At 40.7% G+C, this 14,349-nt stretch overlaps 1 protein-coding gene across 3 annotated transcripts in view; it reads left to right on the top strand.

The window, feature by feature from the left end:
* PTPRF (protein tyrosine phosphatase receptor type F) overlaps positions 1 to 14,349 on the top strand; it is a 724,144-nt gene that overhangs the window by 382,680 nt on the left and 327,115 nt on the right. The window lies entirely within an intron of this gene.

The following is a 14,349-nucleotide window of genomic DNA, read 5'->3' as shown; positions in this document are numbered from 1 at the left end:
GCAATCATGGAATAAGAGGACAGGTGATGATGAGCAAACTAGCTCAAAGTGGGCTAGATGAAACAACAATCCGGTGAATCCACAGTTGGCTACAGAATCGGACTCAAAGAGTGCTTATCAATGGGACCTTCTCAAACTGGGGAGAAGTAACGAGTGGGGTACCGCAGGGCTCAGTCCTGGGCCCAGTGCTCTTCAACATTTTTATTAATGACTTGGAGGAGGAGGTGCAGGGAATGCTGATCAGATTTGCAGATGACACAAAATTGGGCGGGATAGCTAATACTTTGGAAGACTGAAACAAAATTCAAAGTGATCTAGATAGACTGGAGCGCTGGGCAGAAAACAACAGAATGACATTTAATAAGGATAAATGCCAAGTTCTGCACCTAGGAATAAGAAACCAAATGCACAGTTACAAGATGGGGGATATGCGGCTCAACAACACTACAGGCGAGAAGGATCTTGGAATTGTTGTCGATCACAAGCTGAATATGAGCCAACAATGTGATGTGGCTGCAAAAAAGGCCAATGTTATTTTGGGCTGCATTAATAGAAGCATAGCTTCCAAATCCCAGGAAGTACTAGTTCCCCTCTACTCAGCACTGGTTAGGCCTCATGTGGAGTACTGTGTCCAGTTCTGGGCACCACACTTTAAGGGAGGATGCAGACAAACTGGAGAGGGTTCAGAGGAGGGCAAGAAAGATGATGAGGGGACTGGAAACAAAGCCCTATGAAGAGAGACTGAAAGAACTGGGCATGTTTAGCCTTGAGAAGAGAAGACTGAGGGGAGATATGATAGCGCTCTTCAAGTCCTTGAAAGGTTGTCACAGAGAGTAAGGCCAGAATCTCTTCTCGATCATTCCAGAGTGCAGGGCACGGAATAATGGGCTCAAGTTCCAGGAAGCCAGATTCCGGCTGACCATCAGGGAAAACTTCCTGACTGTTAGAGCAATACGACAATGGAATCAATACCATAGGGAGGTGGTGGGCTCTCCCACACTGGAGGCGTTCAAGACTAGGCTGGACAGCCATCTGTCAGGGATGCTCTGACTTGGATTCCTGCATTGAGCAGGGGGTTGGACTCGATGGCCTTGTAGGCCCCTTCCAACCCTACTATTCTATGATTCTATGATTCTATGGATCAGTAACTGGTTAAATAACAGAAAGCAGAGAGTAGGAATAAATGGTAAATTCTCCCAATGGAGGGAAGTTAATAGTGGGGTCCCACAGGGATCTGTATTAGGACCAAGGCTTTTCAACCTGTTCATAAATGATCTGGAATCAGGAGTGAGCAGTGACATGGCCACGTTTGTGGATGACCCCAAATTATTTAGGGTGGTTAAAACAAAAAGGGATTGTGAAGAGCACCAAAAGGATCTGTCCAAACTAGGAGAATGGGGATCTAAATGGAAAATGCAATTAAATGTAAGCAAGTGTAAATCGATGCACGTTGGGGCAAAAATCCCGACTTCATGTATAACCTGATGGGATCTGAGTTAGCGGTGACCATCCAGGAAAGAGATCTTGGGGTTGTGGTGGACAGCTCAATGAAGGTGTCAACCCAGTGTGCGGCGGCTGTAAAAAAGGCATACTCCATGTTAGGCATTATTAGAAAAAGAATTGAGAATAAAACTGCCAATATACAAATATACACACTGCCTCTATACAAATCCATTGGCGTGACCACACTTGGAATACTGTGTACAGTTCTGGTAACCACACCTAAAAAACCATACTGTAGAGCTGGAAAAAGTACAGAAAAGGGTAACTAAAATGAACAAGGAGCTGGAGCATCTCCCCTGTGGGAGGTTACAGCAGCTGGGATTGTTTAGCTTGGAAAAAAGGAGGGTAAGGGGAGACATGATAGAGGTGTACAAAATTATGCATGGTGAGGATGGAGAATGTGGATAGGGAGACATTTTTCTCCCTCTCTCAAAATACTTGAACCCGGGGTCATCCTATGAAGATGATTGGTGGACCTTAAGCTGTCTTCCCAGTTCAGAGCAGCTCAGTTATTACATATTGAGCATGGGTGAAAATCATATTGCTGGGGATATTCAGAAAACAACTGGCTTAATTTCTATAGGGTGTGTTAGAGTGTTTCTTCGATACCTTGCCAGCAATTGAAACTTGGCATCTTGGTAACATGGAAATGATGTCTTGTTTGTCTGCAGATGCTCTATTTTGAACTCTGTGCATGTGAAAATAGTCTATACAAATAAAGAAAAATGGCATGTGTATTAGGAATGCCAGAGTGCACTCATTATCATTAGTCAAGTTGCTCTCCTTTTCATCAGGTAGATGAGGCCAAGATCCAGCTCAGAGAACAATATACACTATCATTAAAATGAAATGTGTTTTTATCTGTATCACCATTTGTAGTAGCCAAGAAAGCTTGTTTGTTACCCTAACAGGTTTCCTAATGAGATTGTTTACAATGGAGTTTATTGGGGTTGGGAGGCCAAATAATAGTGTGCTTTGTGTTTTTCTACAAAAGAAGGGTGAACTCACTTTAAATTCTTAAAACTAAAGGAGTGAAAATTAGACTGGCGAGGTCTCTGAACTTGCTGCATCAAGAACCAGCTGCTTGCAAAGGAGGATTAAAACCTTTTAATCCTTTTCTGCAAAATAATATGGTGTTTAATGTGGCAAGCATGCTAGCAAAATTAATTTTCATGTTCCTTTTTTCAGTGTGGAGCATTCAACTCCATCTCTTTTTAGGCAGCAGAATTTCGCTCTGCTTCTTTTCCTGATTGTATATGTTCTGAGCTTGTTGCACATTGCACTGCAATTTAATAATTTTGACATTTTCCAGAAAAAGTTGTAAATTAGGAACTGTAAGTTTGAATGTAAGCCCCCTACAGCAGTCTATTAGAACCAGGGTCTGACAGTGCTGAGAAGGCTGCCTGAGGCAGTGCAATAATAACCCAACTTTGTAAATAAGTTCACAAAAGTTACTAGCCTACAAAACATTTTAATAGCCTACCTACTGATACACACTATAAATGAAAAACACTTTTTGGGGGTGTGAGCAACGTACTGATCCCATGCTGTAGAAAAAGCCTGTTTAACACATCCTCGCTAGCTGGTCTGGGATTAAAAAAAAAAAGGTAAAGGTGTCCCCAATCAGTCTTGTCCGACTCTAGGGTGCGGTGCTCATCCCCGTTTCTAAGCCGAAGAGCCAGCGCTGTCCGAAGACACTTCCGTGGTCATGTGGCCGGCATGACTGAACACCGAGGTGCACGGAGTGCTGTTACCTTTCCTGCTGAGGCGGTACCTATTTATCTACTTGCAATTTCTTGCTTTCGAACTGCTAGGTTGGCAGGAGCTGGGACTGAAGACGGGAGCTCACTCCGTCACGCAGCACTCGGGTCTTGAACTGCTGACCTGCCGACCTTCCAGTCTGCAGTTCAGCGTCTTAACCACTAAGCCACCGCGGCCATGGTTTGGGATTACAGAATTTTAAAAGAAGAAAAGAAAAACATACAATAAAATATTGGGTTTTTGTTTGTTTCAAGTTTTTGTAACTTCAAAGCAGCACAAAGGAACATACAGAAAAAAGTCTTGGCTGCATTTACACCTTTCAATCCTGGGTCCCTTTCATATTGCCATATTCCAGTTCCCCAAATCCAGACAGTCTAATTTGCATATTATGCAAACTATTGGGTGATTATGCACATTGTGTAGTGTGTTGGGAAAAGGGTAAGTAACCCCTCTTGCTGATTTCTCATTCGAAATCATCCCTTTCAAAGTTGCTTTATAGGAAGGAAACAGATGGTCGGGTTTTCTAGGGTATTTGTATATATAACATGTATGTGAACCCTCAAAGGCAAAATAAACATTAAGAAAATTATGTATTTTAAGAAGGATGCAACCCTATCAAAGTTTCCTGAGTAAGCTCCACAGCGGGTCTTATGTCTGAGCAGTGATGTGGGACAGAAATTTTTCCAGGGTATTATTTTTCTGCGGAAAAAAATTAATTTCATAATTTTGTTAGTAAAAATGGATGTATGCCAATTGCAAATACAATATTAGGCGAGCTTGGCAGTTTCAAAGTTGTAACACATGAACCCAGACACTGTGACCTGGGTTGCGCAATCACTGCAGCCCACCATAGCTTATTTAAGCCAAGATGAGCTGCAGTGTCTGTGGGTGCAAAACTGCCTATTCAAGCTCCAGCCATGACTTGTTGTGTCATCCAGACCCAGGTGGCAGGGTTTGTTTGAAGGTTAAAGAACCCTCAGATAACCCATGGTCTGTTATATGCTTATTTGAGGATTATTTAACCCTCAAACAACCACTGTCCAGGTTCAGGCAGCACAGCACATCATGGCAACCCCTCACTGAGGGTTGAATATTCAGAATGGCTGCCCACACGTGCCACAACCCATGGTGGGCTGCAGTGATTGTGTGAACTGGCCCTAGGGGTTAATCATGGGTTAAACAACCCACGATTAACTTACCATTAGTTCTCTGGTTAACTACCCACAATTAACCCATAGTGTCTGGGTTCACATGTCACACAATAACCACCGATTGGAAATTGCATATTCAAAATGTTCACGGCAAATCTTGAGGTAATTAACCCATGGTTTGACACTGTTCTGTGCAGATGTGGCCGAGTGTGTTTTAGAATATCAGGCAGAAGTGAAATGAAGGTTGGCTGTGAGTAAGCACTATTCATGTTTGCCCCAGGAAGGCAGGTTGGGAGTCTGTGTGAAACAACGGTCAGACAACATGCAATTCCTACAATTTAATCGGTTGCATCCCTAACTCTGTCACAAAAATAAAGCAAATTGCTGAGATAGAAAAATATAAAAGAGAGACACTGCTCAGTTTAAGACTTGGTGTGATTGTGTGATGCTTTGATGGGACTAAAATGCCATGTGTAATGTGACTGCATGCAGGTCAGTGGAGACTGAGGCTTCTGCATGCAATTGAGCAGTCAGTTTCGGCTGAGTGGGAGTCTGAGGGGTCATTTGAATTAAACTGATTTTTGCTGTAACCCGAGGTATGTCTTTTTTTTTTTGAGGGGGGGTATTTTTGGCTGGAAAACCAAGCTAGGCATTGGCAGATGTGCCAGAAGTGATGGAGGTCTGACAGTAATAACTTTTACTGTGGTATTTCAAAGCACTGTTCAACAACCCCAAGGCTCAAACTACACATGGTTATTTCAGGGTTACCCTGCCCCACCTAGGGAAATGCAGGTGGAAAGCTGCAAAGTTGGTTGCAGAATCAGCACTGGGGGAGGGGTGATTAACACTTCCCCTTTAAGCTGTTTTTACAATCAAAATTCATCAACCCACCACAATAGTCCCCCTATCTTCCCCGTTGGGTGGGAAAGCAATGAACACCTGCTACAATCAACAGCACATTCCTCTGACTGCATTTCCTTAAAAAAACAAACCCAGCACTTCAGAAGACATTGGACTGGAGTGTTGTCATATACTCCTCTCTGTCCCCCAGCAATATGAGCTACTTTGTAGGGGTGATGTAACCTATACTCAGCCACAGCATGCATGCACACATGCGCACGTGCGCACACACACACACGCACGCACGCACAGAGTATGGGGATGATAATAATAATGGTGGGCTATTTCCATTGGCATTAGTAGCATTAGTAACAACAAAGCTAGCAGAGATGACAGTATTCCAGCTGAGCTATTTAAAATCCTAAAAGATGATGCTGTGAAAGTGCTGCACTCAATATGCCAACACATTTGGAACACTCAACAGTGGCCGCAAGACTGGAAAAGGTCAGTTTACATTCCAATTCCAAAGAAGGGCAACGCCAAAGAGTGTTCAAACTACCGCACAATTGCGCTCATTTCACATGCCAGCAAGGTGGTGCTCAAAATCCTACAAGCTAGGCTTCAGCAGTATGCGAACCGAGAACTACCGGAAGTACAAGCTGGGTTTCAAAGAGGCAGAGGAACTAGAGATCAAATCGCCAACATTCGCTGGATCATGGAGAAAGCAAGAGAATTCCAGAAAAACATCTATTTCTGCTTCATTGACTATGCTAAAGCCTTTGATTGTGTGGATCACAACAAACTGTGGCAAATTCTTAAAGTGATGGGAGTACTAGACCACCTTACCTGTCTCCTGAGAAACCTGTACGAGGGTCAAGAAGCAACAGTAAGAACTGGACATGGAACAACCGATTGGTTCAACATTGGGAAAGGAGTACGACAAGGCTGTATATTGTCGCCCTGCTTATTTAACTTATATACAGAGTACATCATGAGAAACGCCAGGTTGGATGAATCACAGGTCAGAATTAAGATTGCTGGGAGAATTATCAACAACCTCAGATACGCAGATGATAACACCCTAATGGCAGAAAGCGAAGAGGATCTAAAGAGCCTCTTGTTGAGGGTGAAAGTGGAGAGTGCAAAAGCTGGTTTGAAACTCAACATTAAAAAAACTAAGATCATGGCATCTGGCCCCATCACTTCCTGGCATATAGAAGGGGAAGAAATGGAAGCAGTGACAGATTTCATTTTCTTGGGCTCCAAGATCACCGCAGATGATGACTGTTGCCATGAAATTAAAAGACGCTTGCTCCTTGGGAGGAAAGCTATGGCAAACCTAGACAGCATAGTGAGAAGCAGAGACATCACCTTGCTGACAAAGGTCCGTCTAATCAAAGCTATGGTTTTCCCAGTAGTAATGTATGGCTGTGAGAGCTGGACTATAAGGAAGGTTGAGCGTCGAAGAATCGATGCTTTCAAACTGTGGTGCTGGAGAAGACTCTTATGAGTCCCCTGGACTGCAAGGAGGTCAAATCAGTCAATCCTAAAGGAAATCAACCCTGACTGCTCATTGGAAGGACAGATACTGAAGCTGAAGCTCCAATATTTTGGCCACCTAATGCGAAGAGAAAACTCTCTGGAAAAGACCCTGATGCTGGGAAAGACTGAAGGCAAAAGGAGAAGGGGACAGCAGAGGATGAGATGGCTAGATAGCATCACCGATGCAATGAATATGAAGTTGAGCACGCTCCGGGAGAGAGCGGAGGACAGGAAGGCCTGGCGTGCTATGGTCCATGGGGTCACGAAGAGTTGGACACGACTGAATGACTGAACAACAAATTTCCGTTGGCAAAGTACATTTTTGTGTGTTTATAAACTCTGGAGAAAAACTGTTATTTTGCATGAAATAAGATGTGTTACGGATTAAGTGTTGTATATGAACCACAGGTTGTGGTCTATAACAAACTCTGGTAAGTTTCAAAACAAGACAACTTCAAACCATGAGTTTTGAGGCTAGCTTGTTAGCCTTAATTGGACTGGATATAAAACATCATCTCTGGTTCATAAACAATGCTAAGCTGGGATATTGTGAAAGCAAAACTAAATGCTGGTGAAGCCCTTCTCCCAGCCATGTGGGAGAAGAAGGGAGGGGGAAGCCAGGGAAAGCCTGTGTGCAGTGAAGCCAGCTCCTAACCTATACTAAGATGGAGTAGCACTCCTTCACCAGGCACCTTGGTCAGAGCACATATGATGTCAAATGTCCACTAAGTAGGACCCTTCGCTTGGAGAAGTATCCTTATCTCTGCCTTGTGAAATTGCAGTGGCAATTTTTCTCAAGCTATGTATAAATAAAATTTGTTCTTCCACCATTGTCATTCTCTGAAGACATCAGTTGTAGGGGAAGTGAGTTAAGCTAACAATGGTTAGGTGTATCAACATACCTTGATAGAAGGAGGCAGGAACAATTTCAGCATAAGTGGGAGATGCATGGTGAAGGAGCTCCTGATCTCATGGCTCACTACCAATCCCTTCACTGTGTCTAGAGCTACACGTGTACCAGGTGTGATTGGCTGAGATAATTTAGTTTTAATTGGTTTAATGCTAGTCCTATTAGTAATTTGTCTTCATTGTAGCATCTTAGATAATTAATAGGAAGTTTCTCTTGTTAATGGCTATGGATGTGGGCCAGTACTTCTACTGTGTTTTGTAGGCCATAACCCACTTCGTGAAGTGGAAGGATTCCCTTGCCCAGTCAGGTGTGCCCTTATTGCTTAGCATATGCCATGCAGTACATTTGTCATTTTTCTCATAAACAATGGCAAGTGTACTATTGACAAGTGAAATATCAATATTAAAAGCCAAGATGAAACATAGCTTTGCTTTCTACTGTGCTTCTTAGATAACTGAGCCCAGTTTGAGCTTGCACTCAACTCTGCAAAACCCTTATGTATAAAAGAGAGCATCTGCATAAAAGAAGACCATTTTAATACCTTTTATATTCTTCTGAGTCTGCTTTGTGCTCATGAGCCATCAGTAACTCTTTCTTACCTCTTTTGTTTCACATTTTTCTTGCTTGTTCCTATGTCTCTTAAATCACTTCTCTATGCTTTCCCACCCTCGAGTTGATAAAATTGTATACAAAATAATCCATTAAATAAAATGTATTCTGGCAGTGGATCTTTGTGACCTCAACCTAAGAAATCTCTTACTTAAGAATTCAAGAGCCAGTTACTATATTTCACAGCTACAAGACATATAATTAAAAGTGGAATCCTCATCTTAAAACAATGCCTGGGGAGTTTTCTATATTGTAGAAAGCCTGGAACCCATGGTGATGGCCCTCTGGTGCAGTCCATTAGCTTGATTGGCAGAGTTGCTGTGGAGGAAGAAAGGGCATATTTAAAAACAGCATCTTTTTGGATGAATCAGGTTGCAGAAGGTTGTTGGCCTGAGGCATTAACCGTATCTTGTAACATTATATATTCTGTGTAATCAGCATTTATTCCACACCCCATGACAAATTAGAGATTCTAACTGTTGTCATGAGCACCTTAATTTAGCATTGTACCTATCATGGCACCATCTGCTGGGAACAGGTAGACTTGACTGCTCCCTCCTATATTCACTATATTTCATGTAAAATACATTTGTTTAAACAAAAACAACATGCTTGAAGATTTGGGTGCATAAAGAATTCATTTTGGTGTATCACCTTCTAGGCAGGTCTCTCCAGAAAAGACTTCGTCCACCATAACACCCTGCAGTCCTACCCTGGCTAGATGACCCAGAAGGATACCATGGTCAAGGATACTAAAGGCTTCTGAGAGGCCCAGGAGAACTAATATGGTTGTACTCCCTCCTGTACATTCCCTGGGATAAGTCATTTACCCAGGCAACCAAGGCTGTTTCAGTCTAGATGCATATATTGTAGATTTTTGGCTATTTTTTTGTGGCTAGTTTTATCAAAGCAAAACGTTCTCCCACCTTGTTTGCTCCAGGTGTTGTTGTTTATACCCATAGATATACTTCATGGAAGGCACTGGAGCCATAACTGATCACATCCTGTTTGCCAACCGAGAATGCTAAACTTCCTTTCTGCCAGACTACTGGTACCTTTCTACCAGACTTCCTCTTTTCCCGGCATTTTAAATGGTCTCAGAAATGAGATGGAAGTTTGGATGACACGATTTGTAAAACAGAAGAAAAAGGAAACTCAAAAACACTCGATTGGATCCAGATGTGCTGTTATGCAGGGATCCAGCAGAGGCTCCCACACCATGACTCATTTGTTTCTAAATCTTAGGGATTTTAGTAATCCATTTTCAAGATCTTTCAGAGATGGTATATTTTTGGCAGTTTAGGATTTTAGTTAGAATAAATGCAACATGTTTCCCAATTGTCCATTTTGCTTCCCAAAAAACTTCTGTGAATTTTTAAAATCTTTTTTTTAATTATTTTTATTGAGTTTTAATCACATATTTTCAATCTTATCAGTGAGCTCATAAAAATATTCTAAGAAAACACAAACATTACGTAGGAAATTCAGTTACAGTCAACTAGGATCACAGGAGTTTCAACATATTAGTAACTTCATATTTTTCCACAGAAGTTGAAGGGGTTTAAGATTCAGTTGTAATTATCGAATTGTATCTCTCCATATCTGTCCATGACATGATGGTGCTTTTCTCTGGGAACCTTGTTTGTTGATAAAGTCTATGAATTTATACCAGATTGTATGGAAGGTGTCAGATTCTTTTTGTTGTCTTTGTGCCCTTATCTGTTTAGTTAGTTTTTCAACCAACACAATATTCCAAAGGTAGTTATACCACACAATTATTGATAGATCTGTAGACTCATTCCAATTCTTTGCTATTAATTGATGAGATGCTATCATCATAAAGGTCAGCATTTCTTTGTCTGGTAAATGTTCATTAGGGCTGCTAAAGACAGATAGTAGTGCCAGTTTAGGATCCGCATGAACCTCCACTCCTGTTATATTACTGCATTCTTGAAAGACCTCCCTCTAGAAGTTTTGTATTTATCCACATTCCCATGTACCTAATGTATTACATCCCCTCCAACAGTTCAGTGATGTTTATATATATGGCTTAAAGTTATTGGGGTTAAATACCATCTCAGTACTACCTTCAAGGAGTTCTCCCGTATTTTGCTGACACTGAGCAATATGGCTTTTTAACCCATATTTCATTCCATTCCATTTCTTTTCTTCTATCTTTTCTTGTATGTCATGTTCCCATATTTCTTTCAGCCCTATGGTTGTTCCCACTGTTTCCATAATCAATATCTTATAGTGAGTTCTTTATCTTAATTCCTAGGTAGATATTCATATATATTTTGTATATTCTCCTAATATTTAATAAGTGCATTCGATAGCTAGTGATGACTTGAGTTCAAAATTTTATATCAATATTTGGAAGCATGGGATATTTAGTATGTGACAATATTGATAGGTAATATCTAGTGGTATATCAGACTCAGTGGCCTTGTAGGCCCCTTCCAACCCTACTATACTATGATTCTATGATCACAATGGTTTTCAGAGAATACTCCCCACATTGATTGAGCTGCTAAGGAAATCCTGTGGGTTGCAGATGATTGTGGAACATCTTTTAGGACGCACACTGCTCTAATAGAGCATTCTTGGGCTTCACCATCTCCTAGTGGCAAAGAACTTGTGATTCATAGAATCATAGAGTTGGAAGGGATCTCAGAGGTCATCTAGTCCAATCGCCTGCTCATGCAGAAAATCTGCTGCCACAGTATCCCTGATACGTTGCCATCCACTTGTGTCTTTGCATTACCTCCATCATGACTTTTACCCTTATTGGCTCCCAGAGGGATGTTCTCTTTGTATTTTGTAAGAGAGGATGTGTAAGCTTATCCTTCAACAGTAAAGATACAGTGAGCCTGCAGGTCACAAGAATAGTATTCCAAAGCTTGTCCACCATTATGGATCTTCTGACTGAGGAACTCCACCATAGGCTTCAGAGAACTCAGGCTTCCCCATAAGACTGCTGTATCATATTTGACATTGTTTATGGACAGCATGGATTGGTACTTAATATTTTACAGTATTTGATAGTTGACATATAATGGTATTTTTATCTTGAAGTAATCGACAAATAATGTGGTCTTAGTTTTGTATCAGCGTAGCGTACAATGGTAGTTAGTATTCGTTAGTATATATGTGGTAGTTCACAGCTTATGAGATTTCTTACTGAAAGCCTGCCAAATTCAAAACTATTAAGAGATGACAACACGTCTAACAGTTACTCTTGGGCTCTACAGTGTGACTGTTGTTCTGCCCTGCTGCTTTGATTCATTGTTTTATGTTTTTTAGTTTTTAACTGACTACTGGTTTTCTCTCCTCTTTTGTAGTTGTAGTTGGAGGTATATATATTTTTTGTGTTTATTGTAATTTTTAAATTTACTGCTAGCCTCATTGGGCACTGAATATGGAAAGGTGGAATAAAAATTCTGATGATAAAGTAAATACACATTTAATTGAAAGTAAATTCCAAGGTGTTCAATGAGGCTTACTTTCTAGTAAGTGTGTTTAGGACTGCAACTTAAATCACTCAAATGTGTGAGGTAAAACATTCACCTTCAAAGTGTATGTATCAGTTTTGACTTTGCCATTTACATTAATATTTGAATTGAGAAATTGGAAAAATTGGCAATTTTGGAATAGTTAAAAATATTTGTTTCTACTCTAGCAGCTTTGGACCTGCCAGGTTTATGAAAACTGTTTTCAAAGTATGTTTATTGCATCCTTTTAAATTCTGTCAATTAACAATAGCTTTCTAATTTACATCAAACTTCAGTGTGGTTGTCTATGCTGAAAAAGTCATCCACCCCAATTTAAAATGATATTAAAACTTCCTTCATGAAATGTATGTTGGCAAATTATTTACTAATGTGGTGGAATCATAAAAGCGAGATTATCTCTGGAGTTCTTAGTGGTCGGAAAAATTCTGCTTTTCTATATTTTTTCTTTAAGATTGTAATCTTATACACACTTACCTAGGACTATGTCCCTTTGATCTCACTGGGGCTTACATCCGAGTACGTATGTATAGGTTTGTAGTGTACATGTTTTACTTTTGTATGAGCTAGAAGAAAATCAACATGCTTCATATATATGTGATATATGTGCTGGGAGAAAGCTATGCATGGTGATATATAATTTCATTCTTAATTTGGATTCTACTGTCTGTTATTTAATAAATTTAGATTAGTTTACTAGCATCACAGAGTAAATAACATAAAATAAAAAGACCAAATCAAGGGTAGAAACTCAGTACATGACAAATCAGCTGAACAGACTGCACTGCAAAATGGTCATTTAAAAGTGCAAACGACATCAGCGTGAACCGTATCAAAATTTTGCTGAGAGAGATGGTAGAGGGGAAGAAATACAGATATATGTAAATATTACTAAGTAGAAATAGATGTGAGTCTGGATAAGTAAATATGTGAAATCAATGTAAGTTAAGCAATCACAGCTAATAATTGATTGATTTTAATCTCAGGTTACTGTCTGTGGCACTGTAGTGAGCTGTCAATTTCCCACATCTCAGAAATACTTTCTCTGAGCTTACCCTGTGCTTCTCACTGCTAGGCCTATATTTAAAGGGCTCTTCATTATTCCAAGATATTTAAGCATTTTCATAGAATTAATTGTGTGCATAAATACTTCCACAAATTGGGAGTGAAGTAAGATGGTGTCAATTTGAATGGATTAAATGAACCAACCAGGGAAGTTCTCGTCTTCGCTGTAAGGTACTATAGTGCACAGAATTATGTATAAGGAATTAGGTCTTTTTCTACTCCAGATTCTTAAAGTCTTCTTCAAAGAGCTTGCAATGTGATGATCTCAGTTCCTCTGATGGTCTCCTTCCATAATTAGCATTCTGATAATATCCTGGCAAATAGAGTGACTGGGTTTTCCCAGTGGTGACAACAGGGCCTGGACCACAGGGTGCAGGTCTGGGGGCCCACAGTCTGAGAAGGGCCCCCAAATGACCCCCTGATAGGTGGAGGCTCCTCCTGCTGTCCTCCTGTGTCCTCATTGGCCATGTCCCCCCAAAGGCAGCATCTGATTGGTTCAGCTCACCTGCATGCAAAATTTAAGAAAGGGGAAAAAGCCCTTTCCTTTAAAATGGTGTGCTGCTGTAGCATTTCCTTTACCAGTGAGTCAAAAGGAGGAGGTGATGCAGCCACACCACCCCCAGTAAAAAATAAAAGGAGGGTGAGGGTGTGTGGGAAACCAACTTGCTCACAAACCCCACAAACATAGCAGCACCTCTGAGTTTGTCTGTATTATTCCATGGAAGCTTGAATTGTTTTTTCCTCATGATGTTCTTCTTCTTTTTTAATGCTAGGCTTAAATTGGGAATTGGATCTTGTAATTTTCAGCAGAGCACACCATGTGGAAAAACTTTTTGAAGTTTGTGTTCAACTTGAATGGATGCATCAGAGGGATAGAAATTTCTTCCTTCTCCAGTCTCAGAGAAGAATGCGGTGGCAGCAGCGAGGATGATGCTGACCTTTCCCCTTAACCCTTAACGGAAAAGGACAGTTCCACTCTGTGATTTTTAACTAGCATTTAAATTATTGGGGGTTGGCATAACCAGGAGTTTGTTTGTTTTTTAGTATCTTAGTGTGCATTTTTAATAACAGGAACAGCAAGTGTGCATTGAGCTTTTTCATAACCAAGTAAAGCAGAAACACTTCATTGTGAGAAACACTGCAAGGCCATCCAAGCTGTTTCAACCATTGTTCTCTATTATGAAACAATGTTTATTCTATCCAATAGCTGATTAACTCCACCTGCAGATGGATTATGTGCTCCCAGAAATCAGGATCCAACTCTCAGGGGCATTGATAGATACTTAAAGGATTCAGGGCATGGGCCTGTAGGCCCACCCCTGAGAATAATTAGGCATGTCAGCATTTTACAGAAGGCTTCATGGCTGGAGAATGGGGAAGAAAGACCCACAAAGCTTCATGACATACTCTCAAAAAGGGAAGTCACTTCCTTCCTCAGCCCTATATGCAAAACTGTTTA

The sequence above is a fragment of the Heloderma suspectum genome, chromosome 4 (assembly GCF_057233095.1).
Source record: "Heloderma suspectum isolate Gila_16-S chromosome 4, 16-S_ref, whole genome shotgun sequence".
Lineage (NCBI taxonomy): Eukaryota > Metazoa > Chordata > Lepidosauria > Squamata > Helodermatidae > Heloderma > Heloderma suspectum.
Note: the sequence above shows the minus strand (reverse complement) of the source record. Positions and strands in the feature narration are given on the sequence as shown.